General features: G+C 46.4%; 1 protein-coding gene across 1 annotated transcript in view; it reads right to left on the bottom strand.

The window, feature by feature from the left end:
- LOC147712018 (glutathione S-transferase omega-1-like) overlaps window positions 1–23,498 on the bottom strand; it is a 610,936-nt gene extending 587,438 nt beyond the window's left edge. The window contains exon 1 of the mRNA XM_086922748.1: window positions 23,361–23,498. The gene's annotated coding sequence lies outside the window, so the exon portion shown is untranslated. The remainder of the gene's footprint in view (window positions 1–23,360) is intronic.
- Between the last annotated feature and the right edge of the window lie 826 nt (window positions 23,499–24,324).

Raw genomic sequence — 24,324 nt, 5'->3', positions numbered from 1 at the left:
AGAGCAGAACACATCAAATCACACAACAGGGTATCTTCTCGAGGTGCTCTAACCGCATCTCTGAGGCCTGGCCTCTTATACACAGGTTTATGATCTTTATTGCATGTCGCACATTCTTGCAATGCTTTGATGTATGAAAGGACATCCTCGGAATCCCCGCTTCAGGCCCGTTCCCACACACATTTACAGTTGAAGTCCCCACCCCGGTCACAACAGGTGATGATTGTCGCACAGCTGGACATTCCGCCGATTCACGGAATGTATGTGGTTGATCGGATCTCATGGGGTGGGGGCTTTGATCAACTCGTGGATCCTTTGGTGGGAGAAGCTTCCTACTGTATAGGGGGCAATAAACAGTGTCCGCAGGGCCAGGTGGCGGCCCGGGAACGAGTAAGACAAACGGGCACAGAGGAAAGGGGGTTTTATCAAAGGACCCGGGATCATGAAAGGAATGAAGGGAGGTGTCGCGTTGGGAACAGGATGGGGTTCCGAGGCAGAGTTGTGCTGAAGAGGGGTTTATGGCCCAAGGCATGTGAGAGCGGAGGCTGTCAGCGCGCGGGGGATGCCTGCAAGGTCAGGAGAGAGAGAGAGAGAGAGACGCGCTGGCTGTCGGCGATGGGCAGAGAGGCCATGGTATTTAAAATGGCTGCCGCTTACGCGCACGAATGGGCTCGAAAAGGGGGCAAGATGGCGCCGATAATGTTGACACTGCAGTCTAGGTTTTAACATATGTGTGCCGTATGCCTGCGTGTGCATGCGCGCGCCTGTGTGTGTGTGCGTGCGTGCGTGCATGCAGAGGGGTGGGGGCTGCCTGTGTCTGTGTGTGAGCAAGGGCTTTGCACCGCGCATGCGCAGCTACCAGACGCTCGCTCCCGAGGTGAAATCTGACCTCGTCAAAGCGCGCGTCTGGTAGCTGTCCACATTCCTAAATACGAGCCACAATAGGTCTGAAGCAGACACCTTCAATGCTCACGCATTGAGGGTAGGTCTGCTCGACCTAAAAAAGTGAATGACAGTGGCAGCAAAGATAGTATGAGGAACTGACGACTGGGGGCCTTTTACTGAAAGAAATGCTCCTGATTTCAGAACAGAGGAACTGATTGTGGCGAAGGCTCGCTGAGATTGTAACAGTTGCGACTTGCAACTATTATAATTCTCCATGAACAGCGGAGGTGTCATTTTGCAGCGCACTCAAAGGGCCTTCTATTCCTCAGACTGCTCCAAGCATGGGTATGCTTTGTCTGGAGGACTTTACCGTTGGTGTACAAGGTCATACACAGGAAAACTGTACATTTGGCAGATATGGGAATACACATTATTCCTATGGGCCCTAGAACTGGAAGGATAGAGTTGGCTGCTGCATGTCAAGATTCTATGTCAGGACCGGAGGCTCCGATTATGCTTCTCTTTTCTTTACTACATTCACAGCAGCTAATCACAATAAAGTTTTGATATTATTGCATTTCCCATAATACCATCATATCTATCACATGACTAACCATATAGCTACCGCCCTATATAAACCCTACACAACGTCTCAGTGTCCTCTTTCTTTGCTGCTTCGCAGCCAGTTAAGTACACTTCCATTATTATCCTGATTTAAGAGATTGAATGTGTATTTATTCACCTAACGTTACTGTTGATTAATGTTACTAGCGTGATTTGTGCTGACTGGTTTCTGTGAATGTGCAGGCTTGTTGCACTTTTGTGATTTTCTATTGCCTAGCTTGGTGTAACAGTAGCGCCGCAGAGCGAGTTTCGATTTGATCTCGCTCGGTTGGCGCGTCATTTCTGGTGTTTTGGGAGTGCTTCGCCTCCCGACCTGGTGCTCTGAGCCCGTGTCCTTTGCTGTGTGGAGTGGGAGAAATTGAGTGAGGACATGCTTCTAGGAGATGCGCGGTCCTCTTTCTAGATTGCCTCGAAGAAGGTGGCACCGCACATGCGCAGCATCCATTTTGTTGCCTTTCAGTGCTCGGAAGGCTTTATTTAATACAGGGAGCATCGTATAACTGCTCCTATTATTTGAATCCCTCGGAGCTGCTCCCTCTTGACACCCGACAGATCCTACTGTGCAGGGTTGTATAAGAATGCATAGGCTCTGCCTAGAGTAGCTACCAAGTCCTCCCCTCACCTCATATTGGTTTTAGATAGTTGTTTTTTCTATATTTAGCTTGCCTGGGGCTGATGCTACTCCCCCTGGATTGCTCCGAATTTGGGTGTACTCACCCTAAGCTGACGGTGGTGGCCCTTGGTCTTTTCTGACAGTCTTACTGTATTAATTTAAACAAGATGGGACAATTCTATGAGGAAGAATATTTCTACGAGGAACCCACGGGGTCCCTGGAGCAAGAACTAGTAAATGCATTGGACATGGGGTACAGCATTCAGTTAACAGGGCCTTGGTTTGGGTGATTAAACCCTTGAAGCGCCACCTGTGTGGCTACGCAGAACAACAAGGCTGGCTACCTACCCCTCCATGCCGGCCAGACCAAAGGGACCTCACACTTCAGACTTTGCCAAATTGACTGGTAGCTTGGCTACAGAGCATGACTATAGCGTCCTTTCGGAGACTGCGGCCCCCGATCCTTTCCAAGAGGACGATGACGATTCCTCTTCTCACCAGGGCTCGGACCAGGAGGACGCCCCCAGACCCAGCAAATGCTCACGGAAGGAGCATGACTTAGACCCTCCCACACAACCAAAGTTATTCACCTTCGAGCCATCGGAAATTGTTCACCCTAAATCCACAGCCTTGCTGCCCGCTCGAGAAGTGACCGAATATGTACAGGATCACCTACTCCAAGCCTTTGATAAAGAGGTATGCGCTAGATTGCGCTGCAAGTGCCCCAGACCAGGCCTTCAAAGCAAGGTAGCTGACACACCGAAGTAGACCCCCAACATGGTTACCTACCTTAAAAAATATTTCAAATCCTCAAAGAAGATGAGTTATAAGGCTTGGCACTCCTGCCAGAACAAGCTCCTTAACTTGACCAGCTCTCTAACTAAAATTATTGAACTCGGTTACCGGTAAAAGAAGTCCGCCAAGGCAATTGATCCTGAAGAACTAATTGGATGGGCGCAACAGGCCATATGCCATTTAGGGAACGCTAACTGTGCCATGTCCAGTGAAAGGGGGCGGTCTACCCTTCTGAAATTGGATCCCAAACTTGCTGAACTGTCCACTTCTGAGTCCGGCACCCTGGCCCATGGACTCCTCTTTGGACAACCTTTCCTTAAAAACTGACAAAGTTTGTCCCTACCTTCAGCGGACTAGACAAGGCAAAAGGGTCCCTAAGGAAAGTCTTCAGACCGGTTTTTGGCAGGGCTGGACGATATAAGGGGCATTGGTTCAGCCGAGGATATCAGAAAGGTCCCCAAAGAGGCTATTACCATCAACAAAGTGGGGGGTTATCAGTATCCTAACCACCCCATCTTGTTTCCAACCCGACGTTCCAATAAAAACCGTTTCAGAAAGGGTAGATACGGAGGAAACCAAGGAGGCATCCAGGATTCAGGGACCTAAGGTGAGAATCATTCTATGTTCAGAGGTGGTATTGGGAGAGGGTCTAGTCTTTCCTCCATGCCTGGCAGACGATTTCGGAGCATGCATGGCTTTTACAGACAGTGCAGGTGTACAGATTAGAATTGTACAACTCCCCCAGGCAAGTTTCCCTCCCCTCAATGATGTCTTTTTCCCATCAAGATCAAAGCATCCCTCCGAAATTCAGTCCCTCCTGCAAAAAGGGGCCATAGTAGTCACGGATCCTCATCCTCTGGGGTTTATCAGCAGTGTCTTCTTAGTTTATAAGAAAGGGGGCGGATCGCGGCTAGTGTTAAATCTAAAAGATTTCAATCGTTGGGCCATCTCTGACATCTCAAGATGGGAGGCCACCATCTTCTTTGTGATCTCCTCCAGGAAGGGAGCAGATGGCCCGTTTTGATTTGAAAGATGCGTACCCCCCCTTTCCCATTTTTGCACCCCTTCGGTGCTTCCTACAATTCCTATGGCAAGGAGTATATTACGAATACAAAGTCCTTCCCTTCAGTCTCTTGTCGGCGCCATGGTGTTTCACGAAGCTCCTTCAGCCAGTAGTGGGGGTCCTTGAGGGTCCTGCTAATAGTTAACTGGACAATATAATTATCATGGCTCGTTGACCCCAGCTAGTTATCACTCACCTCGAATGGTCTATCACGCTCCTACAGAACTTGCTGTTCATTGTGAACTCACAGAAATTGATCCTGACACCGACCCAAACAATAGAATTTCTGGGTTTCCAGTGCGACTCCTGAAAGTGCCAACTGATTCTACCAACACAGAAGGTCAGGCCCATCAAGAGAGAATTGAGATCGATTTTGAGCAGGCAGACTGTATCACTAAGATTAGTAGTCCGAGGGGTGAGACTGTTGGCCTCTTTGATACAGGCCATTTTCCCAGGACCACTTCACTATCGAGCGCTGCAGAGACTCAAAATTCGGCATCTCCAGAAAGGCCTCAGTTACGCAGAGTAGATTCTACTCTCAGACGAAGCAAGGTCACATGGATGCCTGGAACGGCAGGGCCATCTTTGGTTCCATCCCAGAAGTGGTGATCGAGTTGGATGCCAGCTGCTGGGGCTGGGGGCCTGGTGCGGTCCAATCTCCACAGTGGGCTGATGGTCCCAGGACGAACTGTCCTTATATATCAATTGCTTGGACCCTTTGGCAGGCTCCTTTGCAATTCGCAGTCTCTCACCAGTGACGATGGACTGTTGTATTTTACTCCGCATGGACAATGGCTCAGCAGTTCGTTATGTGAACAAGCTGGGGGGGACGAGATCCAGGGTGTTAACAGAGATCGCCAAGGATTTTGGGCACCTTTGACTCCAACACCGGATATCAGTAGTGGCAGAGTATCTCCCGGGCTGCAACCACATGGTGCCGGATTGGCAGTCCCGGCATCTACTGGACTTCAGCAAATGGACACTTCATCCTCGGATTTCCCAGACGTTAACCCCTTCCATGCTCATGACGAGCTCAGCTCGTCATGAGGCACGGTTGAGCTGTGCTTATGACGAGCTGAGCTCGTCATGAATAAAGGGGCTTTTAAAAAAGTCAGCACCGGAGGGGAAAACCCTTAGCAGCCAAGGTGTTAAATTGTCTTTAAGGTCCATGCCAAATAGACCTGTTTGCATCTGGACTTAACTGGCGAGTCCCAATCTTCTTCAGTTGGCGTCCAGACCAAGAGGCGTTGGCCACAGATGCTTTTCTCCAGAACTGGATGTCAGAACTGAGTTATGCGTTTCCCCCGTTCTTAATAATTCCCAGGGTACTGGTGCAAATGTGCCGCCAACGGGTGGAATTGATATTGATAACACCTCTCTGGAGGGCACAAGCATTGTGCCCAATACTTCTGGAAATGTCGTCTGCCTCTCCGATCCTTCTTCCATTTCGGTGGAACCTCCTTATGGACCCGGCGGGCTCGCCACATTCAACGATATTGTCCGGGCAACTCTCCCGAGTGGCTTGGTGGATTTCTGGGACAGATGGAGTGTCCCTGAACTTTTGTAGGAAGCTAATAACTATCAGTGAGGCCTGGTCGGCCAATATCCACAAGCGATATGCCTCCTCTTGGAAACAATGGTGTGGCTGGTGCAGTGAACGGGACATCAATCCAGTTGGAGCCATTACACTTTAATAATTAATTTTCTGTCTTCTATCGATTCTCCAGGGATGGCTTACAGAACAGTAAATAATTTCCAGTCAGTCATATCCGCAGGCCACGATACGATGGATGGTAAACCGGTGGGAGACCAACCTTTGGGATACAAACTTCAGAGGGGCATTCTGATGCTCCGGCCCCCATGCCCAAAGTACTCGGTTTTATGGGACGTGTCCATTGTTCGACGATTTTTGGAAGCATGGCCAGACAATACATTTTTGTCAAGTAAGCAATTGTCCGCCAAACTGACCATGTCACTTTGCCCTGTATTATGTAAAATAGTGTCGGTTGTCTGAGGTTTAGATTTAGCGGGACACAGATTCTCCCCAGAAGGGGTTAAATTTTCCATTTCTAGACGTACTAAATACAATACCTCGTTGGTTTACTATCCGGCTTTCCCGGATAATCCCAAACTATGTGGGGTACAATTTTTGAAAGCATATGAGGTGAGTACTGCTGAATTTTGTACATATATGAAATGGCAATTGTTGATAGCATTGCAGAAGCCTTTTCGCCCAGTGTCTCCATCTACTCTGGCAAGATGGATGCATTGGCTTATTGGTGAAACAGGCATTGATGTAACATTTTACAGATTTGCATGTTTGAACTGACTTAACTGTTTCTGAATTTTACACAAAGAAAGAGGACTCTGAGACATTGTGAGGAGTTTAAGTAGGGAGGTGGCTCTATGGTTATTCATGTGACATGATGGCATCATAGGAAATGTAGTAATATCAAAACTTTATTGTGATTGGCTTCTGTGAATGTAGTAAAGAAAAGAGAAGCATAATCCTTGCCTCTGTGACCTTAATAGAATTGAAAATTCATGTCACAAATACTAGCAAATGTTTTGTTTAGGAGCTCCTTGGGAGTCCCAGCAGCACTTGCAGAGCAGAGGTGGGGGCTACATGTGGGGACTAAGGTACATCGTACTGGTAGAGTTAGTGAGGCACTATAGTATGGGTAGAAAAGAGTGTGGTGTGCAAGTAATGAGGTGTATGGCAGACCCACATGTGTGCCCCATTTCTGGAAGAGCAAAATTCGACACAAATGTCAGGCCTGAGATGTACAGATGCCTATGGGTCCCAGTACTCGGTGGAGAGTGTCTGTAAGTCATGTATTAGGTGAAGGGCAATGGGTACAGATGTAGTAGTGGTGGGTTATGTAGGACAAACGTCTGGTGTCAGTACTGGAAGAGTAGATGTAGGGGTTCCATGTGAAGCTTGAGCTGTAACGGAAGACCTGCATGTTGGTGCACATATTGGTATTGCATGGCTGTGGTGAATAAAAGCCCAGTACAAAGAGGTCAGTGGAGGATGCTTTGGGTCAAGAGATCCATGGAAGTGCTGTTCATAGGTCTCAATACTGTAATAACATTACATCGGGACTGCAGGTCAGGGGGTGAATGGCAAAGCTGCATTTGGTCCCAGTGCTAGATTAGTGTCTGTGGGAGGATATGGGATAAGAAAGAGAGCAATGGATGTATTTCATTTCACAAAATTCGGAGTAACATCTTTACCCAGCTCCTTTCCATTCTATCACTAAAGTATATAATCAGCATAGGACGAATGGAAATTAAATGGTGATGTTTGCATTCTGTCTTACCAGCTCCCAGACACAGGGAAATATGGCCCATTGTACTCTTAATTCGTTTTCATCTAAGTATACTGCCTGTACACTACATACAACTAGATGACTACATGTGTACTGCAAAGCTTCACTGACTCTACTTTATATGATTACCAGCAGGAGAGGCCACTGTTATGATTCACCACAGGCTGAAGCAGAACATGTTGCTACTATCTATCTGGCATGCATATTTTAGAAATTAGAGCAGTTTTTATCAACATATTTGCTAAGGTCGTATCTTACTCAATATTGTTAGGGAGATATAGGTCTGACATTCCCCAACAAGCAATTCTGAAACTATGAGACTGTGAATTAAACATCACGGAGGGCTGTGAAAGAAGTGGTGGTTTTCTTCTGAGTGTCTCAATCACTTCCATTGTCCCCTTCACACCACTTTCTTCTGCGGCCTCTCACTCTTTTAGACCCTTACACATTTTTCTCTCCACATCTTTCTGACATTCTCCATGTGCATGTGTCACATATCATCTTTCCTCTTCAAGCACTGTTTTTTCACTCCCTCCTGAATATAGTTCATTTCATCTCGTCCACTTCACCATTCTCCAGGCACACAACCCACCCAATTACCTGTAAACACTAAATTTATTTTACTTTGCCACTGGCCATATTTCGACAGCTGGGTACATTCTTCACATGGTTTCCCACAATTACATTTAGCACGTATTTGACCAATGCTTTGTGTGCACTACAGGGAGATCAAGGATTTCATGTAGTCTAAAAACCTTTACGACCCATTGACAGGCAATGTAAGAAACCAACTGTGCCTTAAGCCTCAGCTCTAGAGACCTCAATCGTCCCCCATAATAACCACCCACCCGCAACCTGAACTCACTCATACATCTCGAGGCGATTCATTTCACAGTATGCACTACAGATGAGTCATAGTTGCAAGTCAAACAAGTGAAATATAAACGGACTACATTGCTGACATAGATTATGTTAGACCGGTCAGCCCTTTGGGTGGCCCCTCCTTATTTTTCTCCCTTTTTGCCTTCTATTTTTGTGTCCACTGTGATTTTTGGGTGCTGAACTTAGGTCTCTGGACGCCTCATTATTACTAATTAGTAATGAGGCGCAGGTGATTTTTAAAATGGAGGAAGAGTAGGCACTCTCACAAAATGGTGGCCTTTCAAGATTTACCTCACAGCCTTGGGCCATAGCGTGACATTAGGGGTTCCAGAACCTTCTGGTCCACTCTGGACACTCTGGGCCCAGGCTATATAAGATGGAATGTTGGACGGCCATTTTGGTGAGTGAGGAGATTGTAGGTGGAGAGAGAGGTCAAGCTGGAGTACAGGCTGTGGAGTGAGGAGGTTGGCACACTGTGGGGGGTTGACTGCCTTCAGAGGCTGCGACTCCTTTATGTGATGCTACCCCGAGCCCATTGATCTGACCCCGCGAGGACATTTTCATTTGAAACAACGATACCACCAGTACCCCTAGTGGAAGACCAGGTTGTGGACTGAGGGAATTTGACCTGGCTGCTGAGGGTGAGTGGGGCTGCCTTCCAAAAGGGGCTGTAACCTTGGTGAAATACAGCCAGATTCATCAAGCGAAATGCGTTCGCAAAAGGGCCAGATTCTGAGAATCTGGCCCTTTGCGAGTGCAATTTTTGCATTTGGGATTCATCATCCCAAATGCAAAAATCGCTAACAAAGAATTCGCAAATTTGCGAGGTTTAGCATTTAAGGAATCTCTATTAGAGATTCCTTGAATGCTATTCATCAAACATTTAAAAATTGCGAATTCGCAATTTAGTACCGCTATTTACCACGAAGTCAAACCTCGTGGTAAATAGCGAAAACTTAGAAAAATGCATTTAAATGCATTTTTCTAAGTTGCATGTTACACACACACATGTCCTTTGGACATGTGTGTGCACAACATCAGTGTAAATTCACATTTCAGGGGTGCTACAGGGTGTCCTTTGGACACCCCTGCACACTTGAAATCGCATCCTTATTTGCGATTAGCAATTTGCTAATCGCAAATAAGGAAGCTGTAGGAATCACAATTTATTTTGCGATTCCTACATGAATCCCGTTTTGCAAGTCCTTAATAGCGATTCCTTAATGATCGCTATTAAGGACTCGCAAAACGGGACAATGATGAATCTGGCTGATAGTGCCTTATGTTAATTATCACCCCGCGCCCGGCATGACCCGTCATCTAGCTGCCCTGCTGTGACCCGCTTGAGCCTGTCATATCGTGCCTCCGGACTGACCAGAGTTCTCCGCGCTAGTGTGGCTTCACCGCCGTTGTACTAGCGGATCTCCTGTGGTGGGAGCGTGGTTCCAGCAGATTGGCGCCGGCGTCGTCCCTGGTGACTGGATCCGCATAGATTGGTGGAAGGGTCAGAGGAGAGTCCGGGGCCTTAAGGAACGCCGACTTCCCCGCTGAGGAGAGTGTGGGGGAGGTCCGGAGCTGACAGGGTGTCGCGGCATTGGAGAGGCAGTTGCCAGGCAGCGGAGGCCAGAATAGAGTCCCCCCCCTGACGTTGACAGGAAGGAGCGGGGCGGGTTTGAAGGAGGCACGCCCTGCCTTGAGGGAGGAGCTGCTGCAGAGGCGCGCCCGGTCTCCGGCGAGAAACCCACTTCTGTGAGGACGAAGAGGGAGTTGCACAGAGTTAGGAGGAGGAATTGCCCCGGGGGCACGCACTGTCTCCAGTGGGGGTTCTGCCACCGGGGGCTTGCTCCTAGTGTTTGGGAGGGGGCACACCTGGAGAAGCCCTAACCCCTTCCATTTGCCATCCATTGGACAGTGTGCAAGAACTTTCCAGGCAGAACTAAGCAGGGAGCCAAGCCAAGGGGGAAACGGGGAGGAAAGCGCGATCCAGAGTTAATTGCTGACCCACATGAGAGGAGTACTTTTCCCATGAGAACTGCAGCTGTCCAGGAATCAGGGCATTGCCAAGTAATCTACAGGTGGCAGGGTTACTTTCCAAGATTAATGTGTACTCTTGCCTGATTTAATGCATGAACTCTATTGCTCTGCTAAAGCTAATGTATGCTCTGACTGTATTAAATGAAACCCTTTTGTATTGATTTTATGCATGAATGGCTTAATGTAATCTCCTGCCTTGTCCATTTTTAGGCACTGATCTGCTTGACAATTGATATAACCAAATGCTTGAATCAAACTAATGAGGCGTTCTGCTGATTTGCCTCTAGGCCTTCCTCTAATCGCTCCTAGTATTTAAATGAGTGTTGGCCTGAAATGAATATACATTTTAATCTGTTGTTAGTGATGTAAATGAGTAAGGTTCACTAGTGTGAGATGAACTAATGCAATAACCTGTGCTTCAGGAGACAGGAATTTTAATGGTGAAGCATTTAAAATGATGATTTGTTATTGCTGTCGCAACTGAAAGTCAAATTTAAAGGAAAGATAAAGCTTTTCTACTTTTCTAAAGACGGTGTGGTGTAATTTTTAGTGGAGGTGCGCTGAGTTGCTGTGGTGAGTGTGACACAAGTACGACAAGTTGCCCTTGGAGTTAGGCCTTCCCACTTTGTGCCAGGCTACACTAGGTGGACCGGTGATCCCGGGTCCAACAGATTACACTAAGGATTTTTATAATCATTGTTGAGAAGTTGGTCTCTGTGTTTTCCAGGAAAGTTAATGACATGAATATAAGTCCTTGTATGAACAAGATTTGTAGTTGGTTTTAACCTGCCCCAAATATATCGCTGCTGCCTGCACTTCACAGGCTAGGAAACCCTCCCAGTTGTGATGTGATGGTAACTAACTGCACACGACTGTCATTGCTGGTCTGGTACCTGACTGAGAGAATACTAGGGGGGGCGTTCGACCCGGAAGAACAAACACTTTCTTCACACCTCCCGCTTCCCTTCAGCTGATGATGTCCAGCTAGGGCTTGCCGAGGGACGTGTCAAGTTTTTGTGCATACAGTCTCTCCTTGTCTGAGCCCACCTCTGTTCCGTCCCACACTCTCCTAGGACCGCCTGTGCATTTATGATGTGTGGTGTGCGACCTGGCCTGGGAGTACCTTATCAGCCTCATATGTATGTATTGGCATTTATATATGTATTGGCATTTATATAGCGCACTACTTACCCGTAGGGTCCCAAGGCGCTTCGACCGCTGCGAAACCCTTCCTGGCTTCCCTGAGAGATGGTCCCTTAATGGGTATCTCCAGGGTGAGACCAGGCATCCCCGGCGGTCTGGTGGGGCCGTTAGTGAAGATGAGGCAAGCTAATGCCCAGAGTTGCCGAGTGTGATCGCTGATCAGAGTGGGCACAGAGGCGAGAGAATTATCGAGTCCGCTGACCCTGGTCCAGAAACCTGCCGCGCCGGGAATCGAACCCTGGTCCCGGGCCGTCCTCTGCTCTCGGGTCTGCCGCCTCTAACCAGTGAGCCACACTACTTCACTTCATATCAGCTGGCTGGACCTTCAGGAGACCAGAGGGAAGCCTTCAGAGTAATCATGACACAGACCTGTGTCTAGTTGGTGAAGCAGGTGCAGTTGCAATTGAATGAATGAAATGATTTTATAAAGTGCACATTACCTGGAGGTATCTTAGCGCTAGGCACATCAAGGACTAAGGACATGGCAGCAAGCCGTGTTAGGTCTGAGTCACTTTATTAATACCAGCAGAAAAGAGCCAGGTCTTTAGATGCTTTCTGAATAGCTGTAAGCTAGATTGAGACTGAAAGGTAAGAGGAAGGGAGTTCCATAACTTTCCCCCAGGAAAATTCTGCCGCCCCTGTTTGCTCGTTTGATTCTGGGGATCAGGACCATGTGCGCCCAGCTAGATCTTAGTGTCCCACTGGACCCACACCAGGTGAAACGTTCCTGGAAATAGAGCAGACCAGTACATTGAAGAGCCTTATGTATTAGACACAGAGCCTTAATAGAGATTCTTGAAGGGCGTGTAGCAGGTAAGAGACTGGTTTAAACTTCGGGATGTTCAAGAGGGTTCTGCCCACCGAGCCTTATAGGGACTGCAATTGTTTGAGTAGATATTTTGAGGTGCACAAATAAAGGGCATTGCAGTAATCCAATTTGGATCCTATAAGGGCCATCATTATTGTCTTCTGTAAATCTCTTGGGATGAACAGGGGAATTTTTTGGAGAACCCGAAGCATAAAGTATCCCCTGAGGTCCCTGCATTGATCTGAGCATTGAAACATAGTTTGGTGTAAAAAATTACTCCCCAGTTTTTTGCCTTCTGCACAGGCTTGGGCATGTCTCCCAGCTCCTGAGGCCACAAGGATCCATTCCAGAAGGAAGTCTCTTTCACAAAGAGCAGCACCTCAGTTTATTCTGAATTCAGGGGCCGATTATGATTGTGGAATTTCCGCATCCTCTGGGCCGGCGGAAGCCACCGCCGGCCCAGAGGATGCGGAAAAACCGCAGCGGACCCACCAAAGACCCACCGCCACATTAGGATGGCTGGTGGGTCCTGGTTTCCGTCCGCAGCTTTTCCGCCACGGTTGGCTTACAACCGCGGCGGAAAAGCTCTAATATGGTGGCGGTGTCTCTCAGACACCGTCCACCATATTAGGATGGGCTTCCAAAGATGCTTTTCCGCGGCGGGTTTTCCGCCGAGGAAAAGCATGTGTATCTTCACTGCGGGGGCCCGTTGTGGGCCCCCTAGGTGAAGGGGGGGGTGCACATGGGGGGTACCTATGGTACCCCCCTGCATTTGTATACAGAAATCGGCAGGCACCGCGCGGTGCCTGCCGCTTTCTGCATACAAATGCATTGTATGCATTTTTAACATTGCGGCGGGTGCAGCTTGAAGCTGCACCCGCCGCATGTTAAAGATATAGGATGTGACCGCCACCATGGCGGTCACATCCTAATCAGCACAGAGGGAACGCCGCTGCCCATGCGGACGTTCCCTCATACTCTGGGGTCGCAGACGGACTCAAGTCCGTCCGCGATCCTAATGACCCCCTCAGTTTGAGACAATTCTCCTTCATCCAGCTTACAACTGCGGCCATACAGCTGCAGAAATTGTTGGCATTCTTTTCAAACTGAGATGAAACGGACACCACTATCTGTCATCCGCATAGGATAATACGGTCAGGCCGAGGGTGATGTACACATTGAAAAGTGTGGGGCTAAGTGCTGATCCCTGAGGCACCCACAGGGGAGGGAGAAGGAGCTGGATTTTGCATCTCTCACCTCCACCCACTGTTCCCTGTTTTGGAGAAAAGGGCTTAGCCGAGTTAGTGCAGTGCTCCTGAAGCGCAGGCAATACAGGCGTTTCATAAGAAACACGTGGTGGACCGTATCAAAGGAGGCCAAGAGATTAAAATTAATGCAACTCTGCCGCCCTTGTCCACCCTGACTCTAATTTCGTCTGATGCAGCCACCGGTGCGGACTGCGTACAATGGTTCCCTCTAAACACATATTGAGCGGGGCCCAGCAATTGATGGGTGCCCAGAAATTTCAAGATTTGCACATTCATAGCCTTCTCTAGCACCTAAGCCAGGAACTGGAGTCGGGAGATAGGTCTGTACCTGTCCACCAGCTTGGGGTCCAAGGAGGGTTTCTTCACCAAAGGAAGAATGGAGGTCCTCTTCCAAACCTCAGGGTAGTACCCCGAACTCAGTACTTGGTTCAATAGATCTTTAAGTGGCCCAGCCACCTGGCTAGCCAGCTTATTAATGATCCCCGGAGGGCAGGGGTCAGAGGGGGCCCCAGACTTGATGGAGCTCATAAGGGTCATTGTTTTATCCCAGGTGAGAAGAGAGAACTTCTCAAAAGTGGGAGGTGCCTCACGACCCATGAAAAGGCTCAAATTTGAGGCCTCTTCCAGTTTTAAAATAGAGTCTGTACTGGGTGCCTGCTGAGATACTACCTGAAACATACGGTTAACATTGCATTGGAAAAAGTCAGCCAGCCTTTTGCAGAAAGATTCATCCAGGACAAAAGAGTTGCTGTTGTTGTTTTAATTCGACAACTTTTTAACTGTTTTAGAAAGTTCCCTGGAGGAATTATCTGCTAGTCCAATTTTTCATGTGAACAATTTTGTTTTTTGACTTTGATGAACTCTTTGTACTCCGCAAGGGTTTTTAGGTCTCGGCTAAGCGCGCGGAAGCGCGTTCTCGCCGAGAACCTATTGTTGCCGTGTCTGCTTTCCAGGAGACAATCCTGGCCGAGCGCATCGCCTTGGAGGCGATTTGAAACTGCCAAGCGCACGCGAACGCGCGCTGTGGCCAGTCGCTGTCTCCTGGGAAGCTCAAAACACCACACACGCATGCGCATACACACAGACACACACACGAGCGCCCATGCACGCACCCACATACATACAGAGACACACCCCCCCGCACACATACACACACGCGCACACACACACGAGTGCACCCAGCTCCCCCGCTGTGCACACATGCATACACACACAAGCACACACACACGCATACACACACAAGCACACACACACAAGTGCACCGAGACCCCCCCCCAGCCCTTTTCTACTTACCAGGCCAATTTTGGGGGACTCCGCTCTCCGCACGAGGCAGGCACCGGGCATGTGCAACACTTGCGCAACCTCCTTCTGGCGGCCCCGGGGCTCTCCACCGCTCACAGGAGCCACGGGCCGCGAGACGCTTTCACTCCGCCTGCCTCCTCTTCCGGTCCGAACGCAGCCCCGCCCCCGTCACAGGTGACTTTGCCTGACTTCCTGTGAGGCTGCGCAGAAAATAATGCTGGGCTCGTGAGTGAGTAACAGTGACTTACTTGTTTTAGTAGTTGATAATGTTAATAAACAAATAAGTATATTTGTAATCATAGAACATTTTTCCACACTCAGTAATGGTAGTTGTGTACCCCCTGGTGGCACTGTACGGTGCTGCTGCTGGTACGCCTTGATCACAGGAGCAGTAGTGACGGAAGAAGGCCTCAGACCCGTCCATAGTTACAATTTCATAGTTGTCAGGAATCATTTCTTCGGATTCGGCTTCGTATTGAGGCGGTACAAGTGGCTGGAATTTTCTGTGGTGAAAAAACATATCCAATCCCATTTCATTTCACGGCGTGCTGGCACGCGCAGCTACCAGTTCTGAAGATTAGCATGCTTTCCATGGCTTGCGTCTTCTCACTGGCTGCGTCCTCTGCCTTATCTTCCACCATCTCCACGTTTGTTTTCTTTCTGTTTCCTTTATTCGTCTCTGGAGAGGACAATCTTTCATGACCAAAGCTTTGTGTTTACAAAACTTTAGGAAAGAGAGAGTGTGTGTGTGTGTGATGTATGTGTGTGATATGTGTGCGTGGGTGTGTGTGTGATATGTGTGTGTGTATGTGTGTGTGTGTGTTTGTGTGTGATATGTGTGTGTGTGTGTGTGATATGGGTGTGTGTGTGTGATATGGGTGGCTGTAATTTTCTGTGGTGAAAAAACATATCCAATCCCATTTCATTTCACGGCGTGGTGGCGCGCACAGCTAACAGTCCTGAAGATTAGCATGCTTTCAATGGCTTGCGTCTTCTCACTGGCTGCGTCCTCTGCCTTATCTTCCACCATCTCCACGTTTGTTTTCTTTCTGTTTCCTTTATTTGTCTCTGGAGAGGACAATCTTTCATGACCAAAGCTTTGTGTTTACAAAACTTTAGGAAAGAGAGAGTGTGTGTGTGTGTGTGATGTGTGTGTGTGATATGTGTGTGTGGGTGTGTGTGTGATAGGTGTGTGTGGGTGTGTGTGATATGTGTGTGATATGTGTGTGTGTGTGTGATATGGGTGTGTGTGTGTGTGTGATATGGGTGTGTGTGATGTGTGTGTGATATGTGTGTGTGTGATGTGTTTTCTATGTGATTCGTTTTGAAGCTGTTAATTTGTGTGGGTGCAAATGCAATAGGTCTCGCATTTGCCAGAGATTAAGCTATTGGCATTGTGAATGATATTGCCATTTATTTATATGTTTTAAAGACAAAAACATGAATAAAAATAATGTCATGAGCAATGCCAATAGCTCTAACTTTAACATTGCCGAGACCATTGCATTGTAAATGCTTGTTTTATATGTAGCTTTTTTCCCGGGAGAATAGTCAACCCTCCAAACATGCTCAGCGTGCCTGTACTTCAGCAATGCTGCTTTCACTGCTGGTGTGAACCATGGAGCTGATGTATTTTTCCTGTAGCACTTCAGCATTTTCACCGGCACCACTTTAATACATGCTGTGTCCAGCCAGCGGGTGTAGTTTGTAGTTAATTACTGCATCGTCGATACCCGTGACAGGAACAGGTGCAGAATTAGAAAGAGCCTCTTGCAGTGCATCTATCTTGACATCCTTCCATGGTCGGTATTTAATAATCCTAGCTATTCTATTCAATTCAGCTCTGGTGCACTGAATCGTGATTGAGAAAAAGATGGCCTTGTGGTCCAACCATGGGAGTGGGAGGATCTGGTCAATGCCTAGTTCAGCGTTGTTTGTAAGAATACCATCCAGTGTATAGTTGGCTGGGTGGGTAAAATTAGCATACGTTATACTGGACTCCATAAAGGATTGGATTTTATCAATAAATCCCATCCTTGGAATGGGAGGCCGGCATATTAGCAATCCTTGGAATGTATAGTATTTGTTCAAATCAATACTAAACCTAAGTACCTCGCAGTCTAAATGAGGGTTTGGTGTGAAATGGCCACAAGCGAGCTACGATAGACAATCGCTAGCCCACCACCTCTTTTATCAATTCTACCTAGCCTTTCAATATTGAACCCACAGGGGACCGCAGCTTTGTTGTCTGGATCAGACGTACTGTCAGCCCAGGTCTCTGTGAGAAAATGGCTGACAACTGGTAGGTCCCAGTAAAGATAGGTAAGCTAGCAAATTCATTGAGGGAGCTGTGCCAGAGCCAAGCCACGGGTCTGTTTTGAGGCATAGAACAATTATAGCAACTATATAAGGCATAGGATGGGTTGAGCCATTAACTCATTTTACATGTAACTCATGCTGGAAAAGTTCAAGTAGAAATATGCTAGAATCCCACATAATTCAAACAAGTGTAATTCTTGAACATGCAACATCTTTTTACTGTAGTACATTAGATTGTATCATCTCACGCTATGGCATTTATTAAAACATTCATGTCCCCCCTACCAACATGAGGACGATGCCAATAGTGAACCGAGAGGCAAGCCAGTTCAGATCTCATGTGCACCCTTTAAATGGCCTAGGTTGTTATTAAAGTCTGTTAAACAATGTGCAAGAGAGGTTTTTGTACAGTGTGCATCGTGAACAGCAGTATTTCAAGGAGGTCATCCCTAAAATGGGAGGACGAAAGAAAATAACGCACAATGAATCAAAATAATTGCTTAGGATCATTTAATTTCAGCAAACGGGGAAGTTGGGATGATCATAGGTTTAGTGGTCTTACATTGTGCAATATGTAGTACGACGTAGGAGCTTGCCTGACGCCATGACACACATATGCACGCATGCCCCGACCCCATGTTGGTGGTCAAGGGAGAGGAAATAAAGAGGGGGAAGCCCCAGCCCACACAGTTAGTGTGGTGCAAATTTAAAAGCACATCCTACCTCCTGTGTCGTTCATGTAGCTGTTTCCCAAGCGCTGGAAGGGACCTCAGTATCTGCTGCGCTACAGTGGTGAAGAGGATAGGATCCAACTCTGCAAGTCTCTGCCTGTTGTTGCGTTGTCCACATGGGCAACATCCACGCCACTGCTGATTCGGGCCCTTCAAGCTAATGCTGCTCCAGAGCCAGCGCACACCCGATGAGCCCTCATGCCTGTATATGTGGCACTTGATCTTTCTACTAGCCAGGTTTGGCTCCTTCCCCAATTGGGTATTGGCAGGCGACCGGCAGTAGTAAGCACCAGCACAGTGCCATGCTGTCCGGCTCCCTAACCAGTGCTGCCACCTGAGTACCTGCTCAGCTGCAAATATCAAGTGAGTGTATCCTCACCTTGCCCACACCTGTGTATGCCAGAATCATGCTCTCTGGCCTGGTGCGTCCACTGCCCTAGCTTCTTGACATCGGCAGCTAAACTCCTCTAGACATGAGCACAGATTAGAAGGCAAATGCACAGGCCGGACCACCACCACAGCGCCTCATGCTTGCTCGCGCCAATCTGTTGGCTCCCTTCAGCAATCTCAGTGACCCAGCAACGGCCGCGGCCCGCTGGCACACATGGGTGGTGCCCCTAAATAATGAAACTGATGATGAAACAAAATGCTGCCTACTTCTTCATTATGCTGGGGAAGTAATCTTCAAACTCTTCCACAACTTTCCCAGGATGGGAGCGGACGATGATTACGACAGGGCCATCACAGCACTCAACTCATAATTTGACCCCTAGATTTGAAAAGATTCAAAGAGCGGCAAGCCCACTAGAGCAAGGGTGCATCCACTGATGTGCTTTATGCTCACTTACGAGAACGCACCAGTACCTGCACAAATGACGATCCGCAAAGGGAAGTGCGCACTCTGATTATACAAGGCTGCTGATCCACCGCATTTAGACGCCACATTCTCCGCCAGCCGAACATGCCCCTTGATGAGATCTTGACGCTTGCCCGATCCCACAAACTGTCCAGAGATCAAGCTGAACAGATTGAGCTGGCACTCCAGCAGCTCTCAGTCACACCTGAGCCCACTTCACGACCAATCAAAGCAGAAATAGCGGCGACAATCTCACAAGGGCGGATTGGTAGTATATAACTTCAAAAATATGGGATCAATGCACAGCCTTGAATTTTATAATTTTTATTCAGATTGATGAAGTTGAGGTGCTGCTGTCGGGTGACGCTCTCAGTCCCTGGCGTCCTTTATGCAATAACTAGAAGTGTGACCAATGGGTCCTTGGTTACATCCCCAACAGGCACTCTGTGTTGGTTCCTCTTTGAATAAGGACTCCAATTCAGTTTCTTTATCAATGTTTTTATTACTTGAACTTCTTTTCTCTTATGATTATATTCATCATGATTATCCTTTAAGCATTTTTGTGAAAAACACTTTTCCTTTTCAAACACATTTCCTTTTTTGAAACAGATATATATCTATGAGCTCCAATGCATTTCGGGCACTTCTGCCCTTCCTCAGGGAGCAGTGGCTGTTAAAGATACAAATGTAATTATAATCACAACCCTTATTCTGTACACATGCATCACTGTTGTCATTTGTTAGGGTTCACACCATGCGGGGATCTTAATAATGTGCCACTGTGTGAGTACGGGATAAATATGTTGTGTTGCACCCGTGTCGTGATAAAATTAATGAAAAACGCACTTACATGTGAGTCGAGAACGGTCTAGACTCTCGATTCTGCATATAAAAGTTATGCGAGTTAACATGAGGTTTAACATCATAAACGTGAAAATACCGTGCAGTGTTCAGGTATTATTACTGACCTTGTCCTCTAATATCGTTTCATTCGGAAAAAAAAAAACCTGATTCAACACCACATAGAGGAACACTGCCATGTTACAACTGCAGCAATTGGAACAACGTCATCACAGGCAATGTGATAACTCACCCCATGAGGGGACATAACATCAAATTGAGGGTTACAGCAACCTGTGACACCTCTAACGTTATTTATTTGCTAAAATGTCCTTGTGGAAAGGTGTACATTGGCAAAACGGAAAGAAAACTAAAGACACGCATAGTAGAGCACAAATCAAACATTCGCACAAAGAACAGCAAATCTGCGGTCGCATTCCATTTTATGGAAGCCCATCACAACATCTCTCAATTAAAATTTTTGGTGTTGGAAACCATAGAAAAGAAAGAAGGAAGAGACAATAATCAATTCTTATTGCGAAGAGAAAACCACTGGATCCATAAGTTGGGATCCTTGAAACCGAACGGACTCAACGAACGGATTGAACTGTCTTGCTATTTGTAAATATGAGCAATTTGAAATGTCATGTAAATATAAATACAACACGTTATGAATGATTCACACCTTGTGTGAACTTAACACAATATGCTATTAAGGATTACATATAAACCTTGTACACTCGTTCCAGGGTACAACCATCTCAACACGGGATAGGACCCATTTTCGTTTTAACTTTTTTTTTTTTTTACGTGATTATTTCGGGATTTACATTTTTCACTTCACGTTTTTTTCTAATATTATGTTTCCAATATTATGTTTTCACATAGTTCCTGTATTATACAGCTGAAACTACCCATTTCGTTTTATCAAGCGTCTTCGTAATACACGCGCAGTCTTTTCTTTCAACTCCCTTAGCATAGGAAGTATGCTTTCACTGTCTATTCCTGCGTCAGAGCGACACGGAAGTAACTTTGCAGACACCAGTAACATCACAGTTCAAACGCCGGGAGACGGCTTGATCCGTCGAGCAAAGCGGAGAATACCTTTTCGAATGAAACTATATTAGAGGACAAGGTCAGTAACAATAACTGAACACTGCACGGTATTTTCACGTTTATGATGTTAAACCTCATGTTAACTCGCATAACTTTTATATGCAGAATCGGGAGTCTAGACCGTTCTCGACTCACATGTAAGTGCGTTTTTTCATTAATCTTATCACGACACGGGTGCAACACGACATATTTATCCTGTACTCACCAGTGGCACATTATTAAGATCCACGCATGGTGTGAACCCTAACAAATGACAACAGTGATGCATGTGTACAGAATAAGGGTTGTGATTATAATTACATTTGTATCTTTAACAGCCACTGCTCCCTGAGGAAGGGCAGAAAGTGCCCGAAATGCATTGGAGCTCATAGATATATATCTGTTTCAAAAAAGGAAATGTGTTTGAAAAGGAAAAGTGTTTTTCACAAAAATGCTTGAAGGATAATCATGATGAATATAATCATAAGAGAAAAGAAGTTCAAGTAATACAAACATTGATAAAGAAACTGAATTGGAGTCCTTATTCAAAGAGGAACCAACACAGAGTGCCTGTTGGGGATGTAACCAATGACCCATTGGTCACACTTCTAGTAATCTCACAAGGGCCCCATCGCTGCAACAGCCAAAGATCTGTCCCCACAGGAGAAACTCCTTCTTACGGCTGCAGATATTGTGGGTTACCCATACACCTGCCTTCTGATGCCCAGTCAGAGGCAAGACTTGTTCTGCGTATCAAAGAGTGAGGTATTTTATTCTGGGTGTCACATACCATTTAAGATTGAGTAAAAATAATCTGTTTTTACCAATTGGCCTCAGTAAGTTGGAGATTCCCCATTCCCACTGAAGCACACATAATCACTAGGGGTTAGAGGTCCAATCAGGCTTATTAATGTCCTGAAGTCATACTCCGCATAGAGAATCATATGTCCAGACAGTGTTGCTATGTTGCAAACACACTGCTTTATTTTGCGAATAAAAGTTGCTGGTTCATACGTTGAACCAGATTTCAAGAAAAACATATCAGTCAACACGTTTCACCCCTTCCCGGCACGCAGGCCTGGGTCTTTCTCAAGGCGGAAGAAAATAGAACTGTAAAGAGTCAATGGAATCAAAGAAATGCTCGGGGTCACAAGGGTTGTAACCTGTATCTCGGGTGGACTGTGCGGTCCAGTAAAATAAGGTCAGATGTGGTCAAACAGTGTGGGAAGAGGAAGAAGTCCATCTATGTTTAAAATCTACCACAGATACTGCAGATTAAGCTTTAATCTGCAGTGGTTTTTAAACTTAGAGAGACTACTCCCTCTTCCTGCCCCGTTCAGAAATCACTGCAGTGCATACCCCTTGGCGCACCTACATTCTCTGCAGTAATTGCTGCAGAGCATGTAAAGGCACTGAGGGGTATGCACTGCATTGAAGTGATTTCTAAACAGGGCAGTAAGTAATTACTGCAGAGTATGTAAGGGCCCCAAGGGATATGCACCGCAGTGCGTAACTCCTGGCGAACTACATACCCAGCAGTAATCACTGCAGAGTATGTAAGGGCGCCGAGGGGTATGCACTGCAGTACGTAACTCCTGGCGAACTACATACCCAGCAGTAATCACTGCAGAGTATGTAAGGGCCCCAAGGGATATGCACCGCAGTGCGTAACTCCTGGCGAACTACATACCCAGCAGTAATCACTGCAGAATATGTAAGGGCGCTGAGGGGTATGCACTACGGGGCAGTAGTTTCTAAATAGGGAGGGAAGAGAGAGCAATCCCTCTCTGTTTAAAAATCACTGCAGATTAAACTTTAAAGTGCAGTGTTTTGTTTTTTAAGTGGGATTGCTCCCTCTTTCTGCACTGTTTAGAAACCAAAACACTGCAGATGAATTCCATTGGCGAAGCAGTGGAATTTATCAGTAATTCCGCATGACAAGAGTAACTCGGAATCACCAAATTCCTACGATTTTGCTGGTGGAATTAAATATTCAGCCCTGACCTAAACTTTATCCGCTCATACACTATACATTTATCTCGCCATTCATCCATGCCCTTTATCAATCTACGATGCACTCAACAAACTATGCAACCAAACATGCACTTATTCTTCTAATTGAGTCACTCTCTAAATCATGCTCTTACCCATCCACACACCTGTACATGTGAATAATAATCAATGAAGGAGCACTTTCATTTAAAAGCCAGATCTATTGACTTTGCTAATGCTTGTTGCAGCTGCAGTCAAAGTGCATGTTTTCAACACTTGATGTTTATTACTATCCAATATAACTGATTTTATAAATATTAACTAGGGAATTGAAACGTACTAGGATTCAAACGTATTCCTTGCAGGTTACATGCAGATGTTTGCAAAGGATGAATGACTCTCTGAGACATTTACCTAATTAGAATTTGTGTCTTTTTTTAGAATAATTACGGATCTCTGTAACAAAAGTGTCAACCCACTGTGCTATCTTGAATTAAATAGAGATAGGTGACCTGCACCATATTTAAGCACTCTATATATGTAAGAATATGTGCTTTATAGTAATGTCTGGTGAATATGGTCGAGTAGTTACATCACCTCTATGTCCCTCTTTCTCGCCCAGTCATTAAAAACATGAGGTAGTATCCAATCACAGACAGGAAATGCTTGCTGACCTCACCCACCCTCCAGATTTGGGCTTTAATTTCACTAGCCTTACCTTAGTGTCACATCCTGAGACCCTCTGTAGCAGTATCCCCAGTGTCCCTCTGTCCAAGAGCAGCTACGGCGCTGATTGTATAATAACAGAGGAGCAGAGTGGGTAGATGGGGGGAAGGGAAGGTATGCTGGGGAAGGAGACCTGTAAAACAAAAATAGCAACCAACCAATGCTTGAGTTCTACCAGTATTACATAGACACTCCTTATACTCAATTATGTCTGTTATTCTGTAATAATATATTTATTCAAAATGCATTTCATATATCATTGACAAAGGGAAATAAACAGTTTAGCCACTAACAAAACACTTGTTTCTTCTTGCTGGCTGAGCAAGTCCATACACATTAGATTCATTGGCTGCTAACATCAACTAACAAGCATTGGTATAGCCAATAGGTCTCGCCTTTGGGACCTTATAAGTGTCTAACTATGCAACAGTTAATGTTCTTGCACCAAGGATATTGTGCTGCATAACTAAATACTTATAAGGTCCCAAAAGCGATACCTGTTGGCTATGCTAATGCTTGTTATAAGCTTGATTGAAGTTGTGTGTGTAGAATGTTGAAGCAAAGAGGTCAGATCCCTTGGTTTGTGATTTCCAGATAGTGCTGTATGTTAAGCATGTCACCCATGCATTGTGCCCATTGCCCAACACCACCCTTGCACCAGAACGTTCGCCTAAAGAGAAAATAAATAGCACACTTTTTTCTTTTTGCTATGAGCAGAGCAAGTTTTATTTCTTCGTTTCATTGCACACATCCAAACCATGTAAAACGGGTGTGTGCTCGCTAGATCCTGGAGGGCTAGATCCATGGCTGGTGAGTAGCATAGCCAACGTCTAAATTAGCTCTAATAAAGCCGAGGCTTTGCAACCGAACCAGGCATCATTTAATAAAGAGTGTCTGGAACTCTTATTATTTGGGATTATTGACGATGCAAGATTGAACCAGATAACTAGATTATT

Source organism: Lissotriton vulgaris, chromosome 5 (assembly GCF_964263255.1).
Source record: "Lissotriton vulgaris chromosome 5, aLisVul1.2, whole genome shotgun sequence".
Lineage (NCBI taxonomy): Eukaryota > Metazoa > Chordata > Amphibia > Caudata > Salamandridae > Lissotriton > Lissotriton vulgaris.
Note: the sequence above shows the minus strand (reverse complement) of the source record. Positions and strands in the feature narration are given on the sequence as shown.